This window comes from Macaca thibetana, chromosome 15 (assembly GCF_024542745.1).
Source record: "Macaca thibetana thibetana isolate TM-01 chromosome 15, ASM2454274v1, whole genome shotgun sequence".
NCBI classification, from domain to species: domain Eukaryota; kingdom Metazoa; phylum Chordata; class Mammalia; order Primates; family Cercopithecidae; genus Macaca; species Macaca thibetana.
This window is the reverse complement of record NC_065592.1, coordinates 8,267,961-8,291,410: the sequence shown is the minus strand read 5'-3', so window position 1 is coordinate 8,291,410 and position 23,450 is coordinate 8,267,961. Positions and strand designations below refer to the sequence as shown.

The following is a 23,450-nucleotide window of genomic DNA, read 5'->3' as shown; positions in this document are numbered from 1 at the left end:
CATAGCTGGCCACAGTGCCGGGGGGCCTAGAGGGGAGCCATGGGTCCACGTCCGAGTCGGTGCTCAGCAGTGTCCTTGGTGAGCGTCTCTGACTCTGTCTGTGGTGGTCTGTGTGTGTGAGGAAGCAAGAGTGTCTAAAGGCCCCAACAGTGTGGCCCTCACTGGACACACTGGGATTCCACCTGGCTCAAATCGTAACCCAAACCCTAACCCAATCCTCAGCCTTCCACCAGCAATAGGTTAGGGAGAGGTGGACGGGGGTCACCCTGCAGCCAAGACAGACAGTGGCAGTCAGCATTGTGGGCGGCCCACTTCCTCTGAGGTCTGGCCCACTCTCTTCCAATCTGCTGATGAGGCTGTTGGCATCCCTGTGTGTCCTGGCTGTGGGATGGGCCGGTCCCCTCACCTACCTGAGCCTCAGTTTCCTCATCTGCAAAATAGGTGTGCTCATGGTACCTGCACTGAGAGGATGTGAGAAGTCAACGGGGTCATGTGCAGCGTGGGACCTGATATGTGGCGTGGGGTATGTGGTCAGTAAATGCCAGTAAATGCCAGTGATCGTATTAATGCTTATTTGTTGTTGTTTTGGAGACAGGGTCTGGCTGTGTTGACCTGACTGGAGTGCAATGGTGCAATCATGGCTCACTTAAACCTTGACCTCCTGGGCCCAAGCAATCCTCCTGCCTCAGTCTCCCCAGTAGCTGGGACCACGGCCATGATATTTATACCACACCTGGCTAATTAAAAATTTTTTTTTTGTAGAGTTAGGGTCTTGCCCTGTTGCCTGGGCTGGCTCAAACTCTTGGCCTCAAGCAATCCTCCTGCCTTGGCCAGCCAAAGTTCTGAGATCACAGGCCTGAGCCTCTGCACCCGGCCTTAATATATATCATTTTGACCGTACAATACAGCTTCCTTTTGAACTGGGCTTATGGGCTTATTTTGTGGGCAAATTTCTTCTCTCCACAGAGGAATCTTCCTACGACCCTGTTTTTTGTGCCTGGCACGCAGAAGATGACATCTAGGACTGCTGGGCCCGAATCCCAGCAGGGGCCTGCTCTTACATGTAGCGGCCTCCCCAGCCCCACTTGTGAATTGTGAAGCCGCCCTGGCCTGTTGATTTAGTGCTCACTGTGTGCCAGGCGTGGAGGCAGAGGAGTGGACGAGAGACATAGAATCCCTGGCCTCAGGAGGAAAGCAGCTGGGTTATCTGAAAACTCGGGCATGGGGGTGTAAGCCATTTGTGGTGGTCTGAGCTGCATCCCCTTAAAGACTTCTAAGGCCGCTGCAGGCCCAAGCCAGCCAGGCCCAAGAGACAGAACCTCTACCCTCCCCCCCTTCTCCTTCTCCTTCTCCCCATGATGTTTGCCGGCACTTCCCAGGGACCCTCGGTCTGGGACTCAGGGGTGGCCAGCTCCTCCCTGTTCCTCTTGGTCAGCCTAGGCTCTGCCTTGACCTTGCCTGTTAACCTTGACTCTCTTCTGCCTTTTCCCTGATGCCCAGAATGGTGCCGGGCACACAGGAGCCTGTGGAGGGCAGGAGCCCGCGGCTGATGCCTCTTGACCCCGAGCAGAGGATGGGTCCCTGGCTCCAGGTTGGGGTCAGCAGTTGGGCTCTTGGGTGTCTCTGGCTGTGGACTGTCCTGGGGCCCATGAGGGTCCCTTCCTCTAGGGTGAGGAATATTCTCCGATCATCACCCCCCACCCGACTCTGCTCAACTAGGGTGGGGCAAGCTGCTGCCTTCGGGAGGCCGTCACTGGAGCCCATCTTGGGACAGAGCTGGGAGTTGTGTGATGGCTGTGTGGGGACACAGAGGGCCCACAGCCAGGCACAGGGTGAGCCACAAGGAGAGGAAAGGACCGACACAAGCGCTTCTGCAGTCCCTGTACATCCCGTGTGCGTGGGCGTGAACCAAGGAGGCCTTTCCTTTCTCTGACAGTTGAGCAGAGCAGCAGCAGGGAAGACTGAAGTGGACTCTCAGCATCGGGATGGGCATCTGGGCAAGAACCATCACCTGCGTTATTAGGAGAGGACTCGATCCCCTGGGGTGCGGGGCTGGGTCCTCACTCGGGCTTGGTGACCTTGGGGAAGTCCCTTGGCCTCTCTGAGCACCAGTTTGCTCATCCGTCAGACCCGCCTACCAACTCCATGGATCTAAACAGAAGCTTTGCAGTCTGGGGAGCGGGCCCTAAAGACGAAGGGGTTGTTTGGTAGGAGAGTCCCTGGAAGGGAAGGAGAGCTCAGGGACGAGTGCCGCGGTTCTGGCCCCTTCCTCGGGCAAACCTCCTCTCACGGGCTTTACTTTCACCCTCTGGAAAATGGGTGGTTTTGGAAGGCCTCACCGCTGGGAAGGATTCGGGGCATATATGAAGGATTTAACCTGGTGCCTGGTTCTGAGGGGAACCTTTATTTATTTAAATTTTTATTTTTATAGAGATGGGGTCTCGCTGTGCTGGCCAGGCTAGTCTCGAACTTCTGGCCTCAAGCAATCTCCTCCCATCTCTGCCTCCCGAAATGCTGGGATTACAGGCATGAGCCGCTGTGCCCGGCCATGAGAGGAACCTTTTAAAGCTCTCCTGGCAGCAGCTGGTCCTGGGGGTGCAAGTCTTCCGCGTCCAGGGCAGGACGGCCAAGGGGGCCTGTGGCTGCCCCCTTGTATAGAGAGGGAAGGGGCAGCTGGTGAATGGCAGGGACTCACCCAGGCCCCAGCGCCCAGCCTCCTCCTCACAGCCTCTTTTTGCCCTTTCTGTCTCCTTGGGTTCCAGGTTAAATGGGACACAGCTTCTCCCTTCCCTACATCACCCCGCAGGGTTCTCCCGTCTCCCCGTGTCAGGGGAAAGCCCTTTTCCCTGGCAGAGGCCTTGGGATCGGACCCAGCTCCTGCCGCTCCCTAGGCCTGTCTTGAGCCCCTTTGGGGCAAGGCATGGGCAGTGGGGGACTGTCCTGTCGAGTGGTCCGGGTCTGTGTCACCCTCTGGGAGGCCACAGGAAGGAATTTGGACATTATCCCAGATCCGTAGGGAGCCGTGGAAGGGAGGTGATGGAGACACATTAGATTTGGGTTTAGAAAGATTGTTGTTGGCTGTAGTCCACAGAATGGACTGGTGGGGAAGAGGGGTGGTAATGAGACCGAAGGTGATCATGGTGATGAACTGGGGTATCGGTGGGGATGACTTGAAAGACAGATTCCAGATATATTTAGGAGGAAGACTCAGTAGGACTTGGTCCCCTCCCCTCCCCTTACCTCCCCTCCTCTGCCCTTCCCTCCCCTCCCATGCCCTGCCCTACCCTCCCCTGCTCTCCCCTCCCCTGCTCTCCCCTCCCCTCCCTTCCCCTGCTCTCCCCTCTCCTCCCTTCCCCTGCTCTCCCCTCCCCTCCCCTCCTCTTTTTTTTGAGAGGGAGTCTTACTCTGTCACCCAGGCTGGAGTGCAGTGGCATGATCTTGGCTCACTGCAACTTCCGCTTCCCGGGTTCAAGCAATTCTTCTGTATCAGCCTCCCAAGTAGTTGGGATTACAGGCACCCGCCACCACACCCAGCTAATTTTTGTATTTTTAGTAGAGACGGGGTTTCACCATATTGGTCAGGCTGGTCTCGAACTCCTGACCTCAGGTGATCGACCCGCCTTGGTCTCTCAAAGTGCTGGGATTTACAGGCGTGAGCCACTGTCCCTGACCTCATAGTTTTCATTACCTTGTAAATTTGGGATTATCTACTAAAAAGTAGATAACTTTCTGACTTAAAAAAACCTGATAGTTCTCAATGTTTGCCCGTGTCATGAACTATGCTTTTAGAGCATGATTTTTTTTTTCATGGTGTATCATATGAACAGAACATATTTTATTTAATCCCCTGTCATTGGACAGTTAGTTTCCTCCTCCCATATTAAAAATGCTGTCATGAACATCTTTGCACTAAATCTTTGTAGGAATGTCTTTGTACCAAATCTTTGCATGAGTGTCTTTGCACTAAATCTTTGCACTTATCTTTACTTGAAGATAAATAACCCAGAATGGGGTTATGGAGTTAAAAGGCTGGGGAAGTTTTGAAAGGCTTTTGATTAAAAATTGCTGAATTGCTCTCCAGAAAGGCTGTTCCAATTTACGTTTTCAGCAAAAGTAGATGAGAGAGTGCCTATTTCTCTGCATTCTTGCCAGCACTGGGTATTACTGTTTTCCTTAATTCTTGCCAATTTTATGGGGAGGAAAAGAGGTGGCTCACTGTCTCAATGTTTATTTCTTTGATTACTATGAAATATAATCCTAGAATCTTTCAGCTGGAGGAGACTCATGGGGCCAAGTAGTTCAATGCCCTCATTTTACGAGTAGGCAAATTAAGTGCCAGCAAGGTGAAGTGTCTTCCCCAAGGTCACACAGCAAATATGTGGCAGGAACCGATTTGTTCCTGTCAGGGCACCTCCCACTGTGCCCAGGTGGGTTGGCTGTTGGGGTTTAGAATAGGGATGTCTTGCCTTCTTTCTATTTATTTGTTTATTTACTTACTTACTTACTTACTTACTTATCTGTTTATTGAGAAGGAGTCTCACTTCTGTCACCCAGGCTGGAGTGCAGTGGTGCGATCTCGGCTCACTGCAACTGCCACCTCCTGGGTTCAAGCTGTCCTGCCTCAGCCTCCTGAGTAGCTGGTATTACAACATGCACCACCACACCCGGCTAATTTTTGTATTTTTAGTAGAGACAGGGTTTTGACATTTTGGCCAGGTTGGTCTCAAACTCCGGGCCTCAAGTGGTCCACCCACCTTGGCTTCCCAAAGTGCTGGGATTACAGGCCTGAGCCACCACGCCTGGCCTAGGGATGTCTTGACTTCTTCATTGAAGTCTTCTGCTGGGGTTCATCTTGCCCCAAATATCTCTAGCACTCTGGTAAGAAAAAAAAAAGCCAATATAAATTAAAAAGCACATCGTCATTATGGTCATAACAAGATGAATCCATTTTCACATTCTGTGTGTGATCTGTTTTCCAGGGCAGAGAGTGTCAGAGATTACCTTGCAGCGTTTCTAGGTAACTTGAGATTGGGGTCATATTCTGACCGAGGGCAGAACAGCAGGTGCTGAGGGCTTGAAGGTCAGTTCTGTTTCCTGGCTGGGCGATCCTGGCCAGCTCCTTATGTCTCTGAGCTCTGAGGTCCCTTGTGCATGAGACAGGGATGGACGCACAGGGATCTGCACATAGTAAGTGCTCAGTAAATGCTCTCCCAGGGAGGAGGCTGCTGGACCGGCCGTGTCAGGGACAGCTGTTCTTGGCCACTCCGCTGGGCAGTCACAGAGTGAGCTGTCACAGGCTCTTGGCTGAATTGGGATTGAGTGGCAAACGTGGAGGGCCTCTGTGGTGGTCCGGCTGTGTTGGTGGCTGGATTGTTCTGTATCCGGCTCCTGGCTTGGTGACTTGGGGAGGGAGAGGTGGTTGTGGCAGACTGACTTGTAGGCTCCTTTGTGCCCAGGGGCTCAGAGGATGGACAGCAGCCTGCCTGGGCTTCAGTCCCAGGACCATCATGGCCTGGACAGTGGCTTTGGAGTCACTGGTTCCCTCTGGGACTCAGTTTCCCTTTCTGTACAATGTTCAAATTGCCAGCTAGTGAGACCCAGTGGAGAAGGTATGTCAGGGCCCCAGGGATGGAGTGTGCTTGGGCTCTGGTGTTCAAGACCCAGGCCCCTGGATCTTCTCAGCCTCAGGCATGGTTCTTAGTCTCTCGATGCCTTAGTTTTCTTATCTGGGAGTTGGGGATGGGGGCTTCTACTACGGAGAGCTGTGTGTGGGGTTAGGAATAACAGACGTTGAACTTGGTGGCTCATCTCGGCACTCCCTTTGCTCATGGTGGTGGTGGAGGATCTGCGAGCCACAGCGCGGGACGGTGAGGGGCTGTCGCTATGGTGAGAGTCTGGTATTAGGCACGTTCTATGTGACCCAGGCCCGTCCTTGGTGTTCATGTGTGTTCCTCACCAACTCCACCCAGGAGCCCTGTGGGGTTCCCGTTTTGCAGATGAGGAAATAGAGGCTCAGAGTGGACGAGAGCTGGCTCATGGTCCCACGGCTGGAGAGTGGTGCCATTGGGGTCTGACCCCCGTCCCCTCTCAGCCTGGAGTCCTCACACTGAAGCCCTGGGCCGCGGTGAGGGGTCCCTGCTTGGTGGAGGTGCCAGGGAGCCGCCACGGAGGTGTGCAGGTGAGCGTGAGCAGGCCTGGGTGCCTGGTGTGGGTGTTGCAGGCAGGGCGGGTGCTGCGGGGCACGTGGGCAAGTCCCAATTCACGTGGGCACGCTCCGAGCGTGAGTGACGGGGTCACGGCGTGTGTCAGGAGTGGGTGAGCCGGGCACGCCTGTGCGCACGCGTGTGGTGGTGTGTGAGGGCAGTGCTGTACAGGTTGTAAATGTAGGTGTGCCTGGAGGTGGGGGGCGCTGGGGAGGGAGGCACAGACAGGCTGGGAGCTGCACCAAAGGCTGGGTGCTCAGCTGCCAGGTCTGGGACCAGGTGATAAGCTGCCACTCCCTGAGGTAGTGGGGGAGTATTGTGGTTGGGGGGAGATGACAGCAATGACAACCACCGTTTACCCAATGGGCACTCGGGGCCAGGAGTGCTGAGTGCTGCCCTCTCACCAAAGCCCTGGGAGTAAGGACTCTTATACCCATTTTACAGATGAAGAAAGGGAGCCCCAGGCAAGTTCAGGGACACGCCCAAGTCCCCCCAGCCAGCCAGTGGATGGCCAGTCGGGGTTCAGGCTTAGATCTTTATGTTGCCAGAGCCATGCCCTTCCCACCAGGCGCCCGCCTGCCGCCGTCTCTGTGAGTCTCAAAACCTTAGAGTTCCCTGCCAAGGGGAGGGAGCGCCCCGTCCCTGGGAGCATCCAAGCCGCTGCTGGAGCATCAGACACTGGCCAGGCATCCTGGACTCCTGGGCTGGGTGTGACGTTTGTGGTGAATGGGATCCTTCCCACTGGTTCCAGAGGTTCTGCCTCCTGCGGGGGATTTGGAGCAGCCTCGGCCTTGGCATCCTCCAGGAAGAAGGCAGAGCTGAGGCCTTGTGGAAAGGCAGCGGGAGGAGAGGTGCTGATAGGAGTGTGTGGTGCAGCGGTGCCCTGGCCTCAACGCCTTCCTCAGCCTCCACGCATCCTAGTGGAGGTTCAGGTGCTGACCATGTGTGGGCGCTGGGCTGGTCTCAACGGTGATCCTCCCGCCCTGGGAACTCAGGAGCAACGTACCCCCATCTTACAGCACTGGCACCATCCCTGCTCCTGGGAAGCCTTGTCCCGGACAAGGTGGTGAGGACCGAGTGCCCCTGGCCGTCCTGCCCTGCCCTGTGCCTGGCTCAACCCAGGTGCCTTGGGAGGTATCTGTCCGACAGAGAAAGAGGCCAAGTCCTCACGGGTGCAGTGTGGGCTTGGGGGCATGGTGGCCAAGGGGACCCCTGTGACTTGTAGCTCCTTGAGGTCTGGGCCACATCTTGTGGTCTTTGGTGTCCGTGGGGTGTGTGGCCCAGGGTGTCCTCGCCTCTGCAGAAGGCTGGGATCTTCCCGAAGAGTTTTTCCCTATAGTGCTGTGGTTTGCTCTCCCTGGTGACCAGGATAGGACCTGCCTGTGCTCCTGACCTGTAGTCTGTTGGGGAAGGGGGACAACCAGGGAGTTGAGAGTCGGGTCCTGGTTCCAGCCTGGCTTGATGTGGCCTCTGGCTGCCCCTCTCAGGGCTGCAGCCTCCCCATCTGTTCCACTCTCTGTGAGATGTGATGTCACCATTTCTCAGCTCCAGGTGCCCTGACCATGCGGCCGGGGGGAGGAACTCCTTGCCCAGGAGGGGGTGCAGGGCAGCTGCTGGCTTTGGCACTTCTGAGGCACCGAGGGGGCCCCAGGAAGCTGGGGAGGCGTCCAGGCCACTGTGCTCTGAATTCCCTGGCAGGGGAGCAGGGGGAGGGCGGGAGGAATGTGGCTTTGAGGAATGTTTAACCCAAGGCAGAAATAGCACACTCTGCCTTTTGATTTCAGGCTGGAGTTTTCAGCAGGGAAGTGGGTTCAGCGTGCCTTTCTCTCTCCCCAGCTGTGGGGCCATGGCCACCCTGGCTCCCCCACAGCCCTGGCCTTTGGGGATGGAAAGTCCTTCCTTCCTTCCTTCTTTCCTTCCTTCCCTCCTTCCTTTTCTCTTCTCTTCTTTTCTTTTCTTTTCTTTTCTTTCTTTCTTTTTCTTTCTTTTCTTTCTTTCTTTTCTTTCTCTTCCTTCCTTTCTTTCTTTTCCTCCCTTCCTTTTCTTTTCTCCTTTCCTTTTCTTTTTACCTTCCTTCTTCTTCTTCTTCTTTTTTTTTTTTTGAGACAGAGTCTCACTCTGTCACCCAGGCTGGAGTGCAGTGGCTCAATCTTGGCTCACTGCAAGCTCTGCCTCCTGGGTTCACGCCATTCTCCTGCCTCCCGAGTAGCTGGGACTACAGGTGCCCGCCACCTCGCCTGGCTAATTTTTTTTGTATTTTTTAGTAGAGACAGAGTTTCACCGTGTTAGCCAGGATGGTCTCCTGACCTCGTGATCCTCCCGCCTCAGCCTCCCAAAGTGCTAGGATTACAGGTGTGAGCCACCATGCCCGGCCTCTTTTCTTTTCTTTCTTCTGCTATGGGAAACAGAAAGAGCCCTAGATCTGGAACCAAACAGAGTTGGGTTCAAATCTTTCGATCTCCACTTCTAGCCCTGTGACCACTTCCTTCGCTGAATCTCTGCAGAATTGGGAGAGGGATGCTGAGCCAAGATGGCTTTTCTGGTGGTCTGGTGTCCGGAGCTCCTCTCAGGGAATCCACGGGCCTGGATTCAAATCCCATCTCCTCTACTCGTTAGCTCTGGGACCTTGGTCCGGCCTTTCCCACCGAGCCCTCAGACTTCATCTGTGAAATGGGCAGATGCTTCCCAGGATTATGGGTGGGATTCATGCGAAAACATTGGTGACAGGGCCTGGCACGGCACATTCCAGGTTTTTAATCCCTCCTGATGCGTCCCAGTGCCTTCACCTATAAAACGGGAAGACAATGCCTTTGCCAGGTTGGATAAGGGAGCCATGCAGGGTGCTGCGGCAGCCCAGAGGCACCTTTTCTTTCTTTTTCTTTTTTTATTTTGAGACAGAGTCTCACTCTGTCACCCAGGCTGGAGTGCAATGGCGCGATCTCAGCTCACTACAACCTCTGCCTCCCAGGTTCAAGCAATTCTCTTGCCTCAGCCTCCCGAGTAGCTGGGATTCCAGACGCACACCACCACACCCGGCTGATTTTTTTTTTTTTGTATTTCAGTAGAGATGGGGTTTCACCATGTTGGCCAGGGTGGTCTTGATCTCCTGACCTTGATCCGCCTGCCTCGGCCTCCTAAAGTGCTGGGATTACAGGCGTGAGCCACTGCACCCGGCCATCCCAGAGGCAGGCACCTTTTCATCGGACCCAGCCCTCTGCCTCCTCCCACTGGCCATGGGTGGGACCCATCCTTGTCCACACTCCTACCAAAGCCCAAGGTTACTTCCAGGGGAGGTGTCCCTGGGCCCGGCCTCCTCCTCAGTCCTGGCGGTGAGGACATGCTTCACCGTCCCCCTTGATTCAGCTGGGAGCTGTGAGGACCGACTGCATCTTATTGCATGACTGCATCTCATTGCGTGGTTGCCGGAGTAGCCCCCGCTCCTAGAACGGAGCCTGCGCATATTGTTGGAATGAATGAGAAAACAAGTACAGAAACGAGCAAAAGCCAATGAATGAAGTTCCTTCTGATCCATCTTGGGCTTTGCTTTCTGTTTCTGTCCAGCCCCCTCCTACCTCCTGGGCTGGGGGAGGGGGGTTTTCCTTCGCAGCTGGGGGATCCTGAGAAGTGGGGTGTGGGGAGGCTGGGCCCCAGCTGGCCAGACCTCGTGAAGACCCCAGACCCCTCTCACCTGCTGGGCTTGGGGAGTTGAGGAGGGGTCCAAGCCGCCAGCCAGCCAGCAAGGCCCCTCCTCCCGGCCCTGCTCCTGCCTCTTTGTAGGAACCGAAAGATTCCTGTTCAAAGGCAGGAGCTGGGGCTATTTTTGGCACTGTGGGGGAAAGAGCAAATGCTTTCCTTCTGTTCAAAAATATATGGTGTGTGTGCTGGGCACAGGAGGAGCTCCAGAGCTCAAAGCCTGCACTGGCCGGGTTTCTGCCCCTCAGCCGGTGGTCCCACCACCCCCTGCGCGCCCAGCAGCCCACACGGCCTTGCCGGGCCGTTATTGCCTTCAGGCTTCCTGTGATGAGGCCTTTGCTGCGCCGGAGCAGAACATGATCTCAATTAAAACAAAGAGCAGCTGTCAGGATTGCTGAGCGGAGCCTGCCTAGGTGCCCCAGCTATGACTCCCCGGCTCCGGTTCTGTGGAGCTGGGGACGGCCTTGAGAAGAGATCTAGGTGCCTCTCAGGGAAGGAGACCCAGCCAGCAGGGAGCAGAGGGGAGGCCCTGGGTCCTGTAGGGGGTGTGTCTGGCCAAAGCGGTTCCTGGGCCACCTTGCCAGCCCTGACTCCTTGATTCAGAGAGTGTTTCTGGAGCAGCTGCCTCGTGTTAGGCCCTGTGGATGCTGGGGACACAGGGCAGGCTGGCTGGCTGGATTTCTGGCCCTGCTGGGATTCACAGTTTGGCGGGGAGGCAGATGTCAGGCTAGGATAAGCGTCAAGACAGGGCTTTGCACAATGGACTGGGAATCTCCCTGGTCTGGGGTGCATCTGGGAGGGCTTCCTGGAGGAGGTAATATTGTAGTTGAGACCCAGGGCTAGGGTTGCCAGACATACTAAAAAATGATTTCCTGTTTATCTGATATGTGAACTTAACAGGGTACCTGTGTTTTTGTTTGTTGAATTTGACAGTACTGCTTTAGGGAGATGAGAAGTTTGCAGGGAGGGTTTTTGTGGGGGACAATGAGAGTGCTTCAGGCAGCAGGAACAGCATGTTTCAGGTCAGTCCTCACCTTCCAGGACTCCCCAACCCCCAGCCCAGGAAGGGGTGGGGGACACAGAGCTGTTCTCCATCACAGCTCAGGCAGAAGCCAAACTGGTCACAGAAACCACACGGTCACACCTAATGTCACAGCCAGTAGAGCAGGGAGCCCTCTGGATGGAAACTGAGAGGGTCCCAAGGAGCTGTCAAGGTTTGGCAACTCTGGGAACGTGAAATTGCACGGTGACTGCAGCATAGAGGGCCTGAGGCCGTGAGGCGCTGATGGCAAGAGTGCCCTGATGGCGGGAGGGCCCATGCTATGCTTAGGCTGGCTCCAAGCATGAGGGGCACTCAAGCGATTGGGCAGCTCAGAGATGAGCTTATGTGGCTAGGAGCAGATCCGTGGAAGTCTCTTGGCCTCTCCAAGCTGTGGTTTCCTCGTTGTAGAGGGGGGTTGCTGGTGGCCCCTGCTTTAGGAGGTACCTGGAGAGGCGGAGAGGTGGGGCAGGCAGTGGGTCGGCCCCTCAGAGCTGTTGGCTGACCCAGCAGGGCAGGGGCTCCGCAGGAGGGGTGTCTGGGAAAGCAGGGGAGCAATGTGAGGCCACATGGCACACCCAGGAGACGAGGGGCCTTGCCCAGGGACGCACCGGCAGGCATCCCAGTCAAGGTCACGGTCCGGCCTCCAGTGAGCTCCGGCCAGGCTGATGGGCCCACGTCTGCACCTCTCTGTGCCCCATCGCCGCCATCCCCGAGTCCTCCTGCTCTCTGAGCACCGTGACAAGGACCCTGATGAGTCACTCTGTGCCTCCTCCAGGAGGGCAGGTCAGGGCCGAGCCTCCGCCCTCCGCTCTTAAAGGGCCAGAGCTGGAGTCAGGGCTGCTGTCTGCTGCTGGCTGGGGCTGCCTGGGCTCCAGCAGCAGCCCTCGCCAACCCTCCCGGCCAGTCGCCCTGGAACGCATGCCCTAGAACCTCCCGTGGTCCCTGCAGGAGCCGCTCTGCCCCAGCGCAGCTCAGGGGCCAGACCTCGGTGGTGTTCCAGGAGCAGATCCACAGCATTCTGGGAGGGGAGGTGCGGCGGTCGCCGACACGCTGGTGCCACCCCTGTGTGCCGCCGCCGCCCAGTCTCTGCGTCCCTGCCATCCCTGCCACTGCCGTCTCCATCTCTCCCTGTGTGGGGGGCTTGCACCTTCCCTGGGGTCTCTCTTCACCTCTCACCTCTGTTCCATCTTGGGAGCCTCTCAGTGCTTCCATCCAGAGGGCTCCCTGCTCTACTGGCTGTGACATTAGGTGTGACCGTGTGGCTTCTGTGACCCATTTGGCTTCTGCCTGACATGTGATGGAGACCACCTGTGTGTCTCCCACCCCTTCCTGGGGCTGGGGTGGGGAGCCCTGGAGGGCTAGGACTGAAGCAGGAATGTGGGGACTAGGATCGGGGAGGCAGATGCCACGTGATCCTAAGTGGGGGGATGGGGGGTGATGGCCCGCTCGGCTTCTTGCAGGCCCTGCCCCTGCGGGGTGCCCCTGTTATTGGCCCTGGCCATCTGGCCTTGTCTTTGGGTGCTGTGACACCTGTATTTATGAGAGTGGCAATTGTTAACATTTTGGGATACTTGCTGTGTTCTCTCCTCCTGGACCACACCATGCTGCCCTCTGGATAAGGCTTTGTTCTAGTGCGATGTGGCTTCTTGTGGTTCCTGAACTCACCAGGCTCTGGATGGCCTCTGAGCCTTGGACCTGCAGCCTCTCCTGGAAAGTGCTGCTTTTCCTCTTTGCCTGGCTAAGGCCTACACACCAGCCCTTTCCTCGGGGAGCACGCCTGACCCCCTAGGCTAGCTTGGGTTCCTGCTTCACATTTTCATTAACCCTGAACTTTCCTTTTTTTTTTTTTTTTTAAGACGGAGTTTTGCTGTTGTTGCCCCGGCTGGAGTGCAATGGCTCGATCTCAGCTCACTGCAACCTCTGTCTCCCGGGTTCAAGTGATTCTCCTGCCTCAGCCCCCTGAGTAGCTGGAATTACAGGCATGCACCACCATGCCCTAATTTTGTATTTTTGGTAGAGACGGGGTTTCTCCATGTTGGTCAGGCTGGTCTCGAACTCCCAACCTCAGGTGATTCACCCACCTTCTTGGCCTCCCAAAGTGCTGGGATTACAGGGGTGAGCCACTGTACCTGGCCTCTTTCCTTTTTAATTTTTTTTGAGACAGGGTCTCACTTTGTCACCCAAGCTGGAGCATGGTGGTGCAATCTTGGCTCACTGCAACCTCCACCTCCCGGGTTCAAGCGATCCTCCTGCCTCAGCCTCCCGAGTAGCTGGGATTACAGGCGCCCTCCACCGTGCCTGGTTTTGCCATGTTGACCAGGCTGGTCTCAAACTCCTGACCTCTGGTGATCCGCCCTTCTTGGTCTCCCAAAGTACTGGAATTACAGGCATGAGCCACTGGGCCTAGCTGAGCTTTCCTTTCTTATTATGACAGATAGACAGCTGTGTGGGTGTGTGCTAACAGGGTGTGTCTCCCCTGTTGTATCAGGGACTCAGAGGACAGGAACCTGTGTCTAGGTCATTGCTGTGTCCCTGGAGCCTGTCTCAGGTTCTGACCCATTGAGAATGCTCAGAAATTAATCGCTGGATGAAGGAAGGGGTGAAAATCCTGTTTGTTCCTTTAACCACCCTGCAAGAAAGGTATTGTGACCACCACTATTCCCATTTTACAGCTAAGGAAACTGAGGCTCAGAGAGGTGAATTTAGCTGCCCAAGGTCACACAGGGGCTAAAGAATGAGTCAGTTTAGACAGAGACCCTTTCTGTTGAGTAGGTCAGTTGCGTCAGTGCCTTCCATAATGTCTGACCTTGGCAGTGTTTGGGAAATGCTTGTAGAATGGGACTGATCGGAATCCCTGAGTGCTGGACTCAGCTCTGAAATGTTTGAGAGGGTCCCCACCGGGAATCTTGAGAAAACTCCACACACAAAGATTTCCCCAGGGTCTTGGCCAGCCACAGTGGCTCACGCCTATAATCCCAGGATTTTGAGAGACCGAGGTGGGCGGATCACTTGAGGTCAGTAGTTCGAGACCAGCCTAGTCAACATGGTGAAACCCCGTCTCTACTAAAAATACAAAAATTAGCCGGGTGTGGTGGTACGTGCCTGTAATTCCAGCTACTCGGGAGGCTGAGGCAGGATAATTCATTGAACCTGCTTGAACCCAGAAGGTGGAGGTTGCTGTGACCTGAGATCGTGCCACTGCGCTCCAGCCTGGGTGACAGAGTTAGAAGATAGACTGTGTCTCAAAAAAAAAAAAAAAAAAAAAAAAAAAAAAAAAAAAAAAAAAAGACCTTCCCAAGGTCTCGAAGACCCCGAAGAGGCAGAAGATGTGGCTGACTCCGTTTTGGAAGATTCTGAGCTGACTCTGGCGGGAAAGATGGCTTGAGCCAAGGGGCAGTTCTTGTACGTTTATGCAAAAGAGAGAGAGAGAATATGTGTGGTCACTGGAACAAGTTCCTTTACTAGCCAGGAATCACTTTGGGTTTCAGAAAATAAAAGTAGCCCTGTCTACTTTCCAACTTACCCACCTAAAACAAGAACATGCATTCTGTGAGAACACACATACACTGAGCACCTACTACATGCCAGATGCTACCATTTGGCTGCAACTTAGGCAGACATAGATCCTGCCCCGTGGAGCACCCAGCCGTTGGGGAAGGTCAAAATCGGACAAAAGCAGGCACTCACAGAGAGAGAACAAAACCGTTTCTGATACAGCTTCTCTGAGGCCACCGTGTGCATTTTCACCTGGTTCTTTTCCATTTTTTTCTACGTATGTAACTATGGTAGGTTTTATCGCCCTTAGTTTTCTGATGGGAAAACTAAGGCTCAGAGAGGTTAACCGACTTGTCCAATGTCACACAGCTGGAATGTGGTGGAACTGGGATTTGAACCTATGTCAGTGTGACTTGATCTGCGTCCCTCAGCTGGTCAAAGCAAGTTAACAGATCAGCAGGTACTGAGGACCTTTGCCTGGCAGCACCAACGGCACTTTGTTGGGGCGTCAGAGATGCCAAAGATTCAGTAACTCTTTGAGATCGGGCGGGAGGTGGGCAGGATCATCCTTTGAGAGCGTGTTGGGGGATGGGCAGGATCATCCTTGGGGATGGTGTCTCCCGGCTAAAGCCTTCCTGAGCCTGGACTCTGGACTCTATAAACCTGGCCTCCATCTCCACTCCTCCACCCCTGACTGTGTGATCTCGGTCAAGTGCTTTGCCTCTCTGTGAAACCTCAGTTTCTTCGAAGTGGGCTGGCAGGGACCCCCACCTGTCAGCACAGGGCCTCGGGGAGGATCCCGAGGGACTGAGAGGGAAACGGGGCTTTGATTTTGAATCTGAGCGGCTCTCAGCAGCCTCCTGCCTGGCTCCCCTTCCTGCAGTAGTGGCAACAGCTTCCCATCTTGGTGTCTGGCCCAAAGCCTGGCCCTCTGACTTTTTATTTATTATTATTATATTTTTTTGAGACGGAGTCTCGCTCTGTCGCCCAAGCTGGAGTGCAGTGGTGCGATCTGGGCTCACTGCAAGCTCTGCCTCCCAGGTTCACGCCATTCTCCTGCCTCAGCCTCCCGAGTAGCTGGGACTACAGGCGCCCGCCACCTCGCCCAGCTAATTTTTTGTATTTTTTAGTAGAGATGGGGTTTCACCGTGTTAGCCAGAATGGTCTTGATCTCCTGACCTCGTGATCTGCCCTCCTCGGCCTCCCAAAGTGCTGGGATTACAGGCATGAGCCACCGCGCCTGGCTGCCCTCTGACTTTTTATTCAGACCCCACGACTCCTCATCAGCACAGCATCTCTAGGGCGCCCACCATGTGCTGGGCTTGGTGCTTGTGACCTGTATCCTCTCTTTGGCCCCTGACAGCGGGGTAGGGAGCATGCTGACCCAGGCCACGCAGCGACTGGATAGACCCGTCTGTGCAAAGGCTCTGGGTGATCCCTGCTGAACTGTGTGTCCCAAGCCGAGAGCCTGGCTTTAGGGGTCCTCGGGCAGGGGAGCCAGGCCTGGGCACAGAGCGGTGAAGAGCAAGTCCCGGGAGCTGGGCCAGAAGGTCACCTGGCCCTGGCCCAAGTCTGCCCTCTGGGGCCAGGGACCTGCCATCTACTCGCCATTCCTGAAGACAGGCCTTGTGGGCCGGGAGATCCCCCAGCAGGTGAAATACCCCCCACTCGAGTGCTCAGCCTTCCTCCCGCCAGCCCGGAGGCTCCGGCCTCTCTTACGTGGAGGCGAGGCAGCCGTGGGGATGTAAGGTAGGGAGGTGGGGGCCAGTGGGGGGTGGTCAGAGCCTGGTCATCTGGATGGCTGTGGGCATGGGGCTCCCCTGATGAACCCAGGTGCCTCATCCTGAGACAGACACAGCAACAGCCCGTGGCCCCCTGGGCTGTGTGAGACTTTAATGAAATGAGGGTTCGGGCTGGTGCCGGGCAGATCACAGTCAGCACCCGATGGCGACAGCGGCCGTCACAGCTGCTCACTGCCGCGCATGGCAGTCTGATGGCCCTGGCGGGCGGCCTGCTCAGAAGGGGCAGCAGAGTAGACAGGGCCTGCCTACCTTTCTTGCTGGCCGCTGTGTGCCCCAGCCCAGTGCTGGACCAGTCCTGGCCGGCACTCGGTGAACTGGGGTGGAGACAGTGACTGCCAAGGAGGCTGGATCGCCACTCCCACAGTGGGGACACAGGATAGGGGGCTGGAGCCCAGAGGGGAGGGCAGAAGGGCTGGGGAATGTGCGGCGAGTGGGTCAGGGCGAGGGGCTGCAGCAGTGGCTTTGCTCAGCCAGGAGTGCCCGGGAGCTCTGGGCAGCAGGCCAGGCCTCCTTTCTGGGGTAGCTCAGGCCCGGTGCTGGGGCCCAGCCGCCCGTTAGCCAGGCAGTGGTGGCAAACAGGTATGGGATTGGGAGTAGGGGGTGGTCTCTCTTCTCACCCTGGCAGGGGCATCGAGCAATAAGTACAACAGCAGTGATGATCATGCTGACTGCCTCGTGCCAGGCAGCTCCTGCGTCTGCTGTCACGTTACTCTGAGCTTGGAGGCAGCGCTGCCGAGCACTCCATTTTAGAAGAGAGGCTGCCGCCCTTGTCCAAGGTCCAGGGTTAATGAGTCTGGGACCCGACCACGTTGTCTGGCCCAGAGCCTGTGCCCACCTTCCTGTTCTCACTCCAGCCCTCTTGGGGGCTGCTGTTCCTGGACACGGTGCCTGTCATCCGTGGGAGATGAGGCGCTCTAGCCCCTCATTTACTTGTTGCCTGAAGGTCACTTTGAGGAGCGTGGGAGCTGGGGGGCCTGGAGGTCTCAGGAGTTGAGCTCTTTCATGGGACAGAGAGGGGAGGGTGCGTGGCCACGTTCACGCATTGGGTCAGGAGCAAAGTTGGGCAGCCAGGGCTCCCTGCCTGTCCCAGGAACACCAGCATATATCCCCGATGCTGCCGTGTGACTCCGGGGAGGTGCTGTGACCCCCGGGAGCCGGTGCTGCAGCGGGAGTGGGGAGTGACCTGAGGCTTTGGGTGCTTGGGGTACCTGGAAGATTGGAGCAGCAGGTGGCTGCTCCTCAGCCCTTGAGTGTAGCAGGACCCCGGGTGGGAACCCCACAGGTAAGTGTTTCACTCCCTTTTCTGTCCTCCCCCACTCCGAGTGTGTAGAACTCCATGGTTGACACAGCCAGTAATGTCCCCTTTCACAGATGGGGAAACTGAGGCCCAAACTGGGGAAAAAAACGGTCATACAGCAAGGGAGTGTCAGATCCCTGGAGTCCAGGTCCCACAAGAGACCACCACCGTCTTCGCTATGAGGAACTGCCCCTCCCCAGGGGTGGGCCCGGCTCCGGGGCAGGAGGGTGCGGCCGGCGGCACACTCCCTCCGCTGTCTTACTTAGCTGTGCTGTTGCTGCCCTGGGAGGGCTTGGGGCAGAGCCCCCCATTCTCAGGAGATGGTACCGAGGGGCTTCTCAGGTGCTGCTGGGAGAACACAGCTTCAGGGTGCTGTGAGGAGGGGCAGGGGTGAGGCTGGAGAGGCTGGAGACGCACTGGGGGCTCTGGAGGAGGGTTCTAGGAGGGGAGGGATGTGACCACATTAGGGATGCTGGCAGCTGTGGGTGGGGACTGGATGGGAGAATGGGATGGGGTGGGGACTGAGAAGAGGCTGGCGCAGCAGCTGGGGTGGTGTAGGGGCAACATCCAGCCAGCCCTGGACAGTGGAGGCTGTCTCGTGTTTTTGAGGCAGCCAGGTTGGGTGGGACTTGTCTGCAGTTGGTGCGGGACTGCCTGTAGGGAAATCTTAGGATGGATACCTGGGAGGAGGCCCAGGGGATCCCTTTGGGCCACGTGGAGCCTGAGGGGCCCCTGGGCCCCATCGGTGAGGAGCTTGGACGGGGGGCTGAGCTGCAGGAGGGGCCAGCTGGGAGGAGACTGGGAGTGAGGGGTGCGGGGAGCAGAGCTGCCCCCAGAGAGCGTGTGAGCTGGGCGCTTGGAGGGGCCCTGGTGCTGGGAGGTTGAGCACAGGAGAGGTGTGGGCCTGGGAGGAGCTTCTGAGGCCAGCTGCACTTCTGGAAGGAGGACAGTCAGTGATCAAAGCTGTCAGGACCGAGGGGACTGTCTGATTTAGTAAGATGGGTCATTCGTGGCCAGGCCCTGCTTTCTGCTTTTGTGCTGCTCAAACCCAGAGTCCCCCTTGCTGATGTGGTTTTTCCCTCAGCCGTGGTGGAGGGCTGGGGGGCAGGTACAGAGACACGCGGGAAGCCCTTGTCCCTGGAGATGGATCCAGGGCCAGGTCCGCCCCAGGAGGGATGGCGGAAGAGGCTGGATTGGCTGGCCGGCTGCCCTCCATGCCTCTAGCTGCAGCCGGTGCCGGGAGGGGGCTGCCAGCCCCTGCCTTTTGCTCCCACCATGTTTGAGCTGAGCTTCAATCAGGAGAGAGGTGTTTTGCTTTAGGGAAATCAAAATCAGACTCAACATCCTCCTGGGCTCCTGGGACTGGCTCTCGTGTTCGTTCCTGGCAGATGAGAGCTGTGTGGAAGGGAGGAGGAGCTGGAGTAGGGGAGCTGGGGACCTCAGGAGCGCTGCTGGGGTGGAAAGGAGGCTGTGGGCGCTGAGGGTGCTTCCTGGCTGTGGGCTATGGGCCTGGAGTCTGCGAGCGTGGGGATGGGGCGAAGGCTAAGAGCCACTCCCTGCTCTGAGACTGCAGCTGCCCTCCCCTTCTGCAGCCCTGGCTCTCTGGGGGGTCAGTGAAGGGGAGTAGAGTGGATGCCCAGCTCCCCCTCTCCGAGGGCCCTGTGTCGGCTGTGACTTCTCCATCCACTCCTCGACAACCTTGACAATGGCTCTGCCTGGTAGGAGTTTATACCCCATCCTACAGGTGAGGACTTGGAGGTTCGGAGGGGTTAAGAAACTTGTTTGGAATCACCCAGCCTTCAAGTGGCCCCGACAGGATGCCAGCCCAGAGCGTCTCAATGTCTAGCCCCGTGGTGAGCATGGCGCGTTGCCAGTTTCAAATCCTGGTTTTGGTATGAGCCTGGGCCTGCAGGCCTGGAGGCAGAGTGTGATGGAGAAAGTTCGTTTTAAAAACTGGCCAAAATCAGATGAAATTGTGAAGGTCCACGCGTGAGAAACACGTTTGAGGACGTGTTCTCAACCCAGCCCAGTGGCTGGATGACAATGGAGGAATCAGCAGGGGTTATTCTCTGTCCCCTGCATGCAGGGTGCTGGGCTGGGCTCTGAGGGTGACGCTAGAATAGGCCAGGAGAAGTACCCGGGCCTCTGCGGGCTCAGCATCCAGCTGGGAAGATGAGGGGGAGAAGTGCTTCTATCTCGCACACACTGGGCCGAGCACAAGTTCCTCCTCTTCCTCCTAGACGCTTGAGTCCCATTTTACAGATGAGCAAACCAAGGCTCAGAGATGCGGGGTCACTCATCCAAGACCACAGATCAGAGGGAACCCTGGCCTGAAGTGCTCGCCGGGCTGGCCAAGGCCCTCTCTGGACCACTCTACTTCACCACTGCCCCCCCAGCCCAGCCGGTACCCCCTTAGTCAGACCCCCGTTGGCCCTCTGTTGTGGAACCCATGAGAAGATAGACCTCATGTGAACGGGGCTCTCAAGGGGCCAAGGCAGGGTCAGGAGGGCCTCCTAGAAGAGGGGCACCCCAGCTGGGCTTTTTTTTTTTTTTTTTTGAGATAGTCTCTGTCACCCAGGCTGGAGTGCAGTGCAGTGGTGATCTCAGCTCACTACAACCTCTACCTCCTGGGTTCCAGCAATTCTCATGCTTCAGCCTCCTTAGTGGCTGGGATTATAGGCGTGCGCCACCACACCCTTCTAATTTTTGTATTTTTAGTAGAGACGGGGTTTCGCCGTGTTGGCCAGGCTGGTCTCAAACTCCTGGCCTCGAGTAATCTGCCCATCTTGGCCTCCCAAAGTGCTGGGTTTACAGGCATAAGCCACCGCGCTCCGGCCCAGCTAGGCTTTGAAAGATGGATAGGGGTTCCCTGGGCAGAAGAGGTGAGGTGAGGAAGTGTCCCAGGCAGAGCACGAAGGCCTGGAGACCGGAACAGTCAGAGGAACCCCAGTGGGGTCAGGATGCGGGCCAGGGACCCAGGGAATAAGCTGTGCAAGGACTGCCTGTGTTCCTACCCTGCCCTGAGCCCTGAGCCTGGAGCCTGGAGCCTGGAGCCCAGACCCACCGAGGGAGGCAGAGGCAGAGGCCCTGTTTATTTCACATGCGGTTGGAGGCTCTGGGAGGAGGGGAAAATGGGCCAGACTGGGAGCCGGAGCCTGGGAAGGTCACTCTGGCATCTGGGTGGAGGATGAGGCAAAGGGAAGCTGAACCCCCAAACTGTCCCCCATCTCCTTCCCTCCCAGTGCCTGTCTTGGTCGGAACTGCTGGGGGCACAGGACTTTGGGCAGGCCCCCCCCCCAACTCCTGGCATTGTGCAGTGGGGAGGGGAGGCAGGCACAGTGGTTGTGGGGTGAAGAGCACAAACATTTCCCTCAACTTTTTATTTTGAAAAGTCAAGAGGAACATTGATGTGGTGGTGTAGGAATGCCTCTGTGTCCTCGAGTCCCCAGCTCTGCTGCGTCTGTCCCCTCTCTTTCTATATATGTGAGTGTGTATATTTCTAAACCATGTCACAAGAGGCTGCAGGCGTCCTGACCCTCACCCCTGAATAGCTCAGGGCACATCTCCACAGCTGGGCGCAGTGTCTCATGCCTGTAATCCCAGCACTTTGGGAGGCCGAGGTGGATGGATCACTTGAGGTCAGGAGTTTGGGACCAGCCTGACCAACATGGTGAAACCCCGTCTCTACCAAAAATACAAAAATTAGCCAGGCATGGTAACAGGTGCCTGTAATCTTAGCTACTCGGGAGGCTGAGGCAGGAGAATCGCTTGAACCCTGGAGGTGGAGGTTGCAGTGAACCAAGATCAACCATTGCACTCCAGCCTGGGTGACAGAGGGAGACTCCTCAAAAAAAAAAAAAAAAAAAAAAAAAAGAGAAAGGGCATTAGTCTCAGTGCTGTTACCACCCCTCGCCTCATCCCCATGGCAGCACCTAATTGCCAGTCCGCCAGTCCACAGTGCGGTGGCTTCCCAGATGGCCCAGTGACAGCCATGATAACTGTTTTTTCCTGCCCATCTGGACCTGATCCAGGCATCTTGAGTTACATTTGGTTGCCTCGTCTGTTTAGACTCTCTCTGGAACAATCCTCCGACTTGCTTTGCCTTTCCTGGCCCTGACTCGAAGTGTCCTGGTCAGTTGTCTTGTAGAACGTCCCACAGCCTGGATTTGTCTGATTATGTCCTTGTGGTTAGACTCAGGTTAATTGTTTTTGGCGGGAGACCGCCACGGATAACGTGCCCTTCCACTGCATCAAATTAAGGGGTACACGATATTGGGCTGTTTCTCAATCGAAGGAGGCAGGGCAGGTTTGATCAAGGACGGTGGCTTTTTATTTGAATTTGATATATATATATAATTTTTATTTTATTTTATTTATTTATTTATTTTTTGAGACGGAGTCTCGCTCTGTCACCCAGGCTGGAGTGCAGTGGCTCGATCTCGGCTCACTGCAAGCTCCGCCTCCCGGGTTCACGCCATTCTTCTGCCTCAGCCTCCAGAGTAGCTGGAACTACAGGCGCCCGCCACCACACCCGGCTAATTTTTTGTATTTTTAGTAGAGACGGGGTTTCACCGTGTTAGCCAGGATGGTCGCGATCTCCTGACCTCGTGATCCGCCCGCCTCGGCCTCCCAAAGTGCTGGGATTACAGGCATGAGCCACCGTGCCTGGCCAATGAATTTGTTATATTTTTTTTGTTGTGTATTAGAAAAGGTATGACCAGCAGAGTTACTGGTAACTTTGTGGATATTATTGCTTAGGCTGAAGCTAGATTAAGCAGCTAAGTAAAAGCAAATTGAGATGATTTCAAGAAAAATCCTGAGTGAATCACTGGATAGCTGGACAGAGAAAGATCTCGAAGGTGATCTTGGAAGAGTCGAGCTTCTGGAAGCCCAGACAGAATGGTTGAGAACACAGGCCTTAGTGATGGGCAAACCCAGACTGAGGGCGTGACCATGGGCGCATTCCTCCAGTCACCTCCCCCAGCTCAGCTTCCTCTCCAGGTTGGGGTGGTAGCTGCTCAGTAGCGGGCTGGGGTTTGGACAAAGGACAGCCTGACCCGTGCCAGAACTCCCTGGCTGGCAGGAGGGCTGGGGGCAGGTGGCCAGGACCCCAGAGATGTGCCCCTGCCTGCTGTCCTTCAAGACCCTCCACGGCTGGGCGCGGTGGCTCATGCCTGTCATCCCAGCACTTTGGGAGGCCAAGGCAGATTGATCACTTGAGATCAGGAGTTTGAGACCAGCCTGGCCAACATGTGAAACGCTGCCTCTACTAAAAATACAAAACTTAGCTGGGCATGATGCTGTGTGTGCCTGTAGTTCCAGCTGCTTGGGAGGCTGAGGCACGAGGATCACTTGAACCCAGGAGGCGGAGGTTGCAGTGAGCCAAGATTGCGCCATTGCACTCCAGCCTGGGTGACAGAGCAATACTTTGTCTCAAGAAAAAAAAAAAAAAAAAAAGACCCTCCAAGGACCCAGGCAGTGAAGCAGTTAGGATTGCTGGGCCCTGGCTGGGTGCCAGGGGACACCTGCCAGCCTCAACTGTTTCCTGAAGGTCAATTCGCTGCTTAAACCATGGGCAGGGCTTCTCTTCCCCACCCTAGCTCCGGTTCCCTGGGGCTCGGCCGCCTGCTGATCACCCAGGGTTCTGTGAGGGGACCTTTCTAATGGGGGGAGCCCAAGTCATGTGCCCTCCTCCCACCTCCCTGCCGCTTCCTGGGAGCGTAGTTGGGGGTGAGGAAGGACGCGGAGGCTGAGGCAGAACCCTGGGGGAGGGCTTCTGGGAGACATGGGTGGGGGGTGTCAAGGGAGAGTGGGACTTCTGAGCTGGGGGTCCAGGGAAGCCCCTCTCTGGCGCTGTGAGGGCTGCCTGAGGTCAGCAGTGGCCATGCCACCCAGCTCCTGCTCTTTATGTCGAATGC

At 56.3% G+C, this 23,450-nt stretch overlaps 2 protein-coding genes across 5 annotated transcripts in view; one reads left to right on the top strand and one right to left on the bottom strand.

The window, feature by feature from the left end:
* The window catches only part of C15H9orf78 (chromosome 15 C9orf78 homolog), a 583,691-nt gene that overhangs the window by 358,010 nt on the left and 202,231 nt on the right, over nucleotides 1-23,450 (bottom strand). Inside the window, exon 1 of one of the 4 annotated variants that reach the window (XM_050760238.1) lies at nucleotides 20,823-20,827. The exons of 1 other annotated variant lie outside the window; for it this stretch is intronic. The gene's annotated coding sequence lies outside the window, so the exon portion shown is untranslated. Of the gene's footprint in view, nucleotides 1-9,765; nucleotides 9,770-16,093; nucleotides 16,098-20,822; nucleotides 20,828-23,450 lie in introns of those variants that run through there. 2 more of the 4 variants (XM_050760242.1, XM_050760245.1) reach the window with 2 other exon arrangements.
* The window catches only part of NCS1 (neuronal calcium sensor 1), a 65,497-nt gene that overhangs the window by 3,169 nt on the left and 38,878 nt on the right, over nucleotides 1-23,450 (top strand). The window lies entirely within an intron of this gene.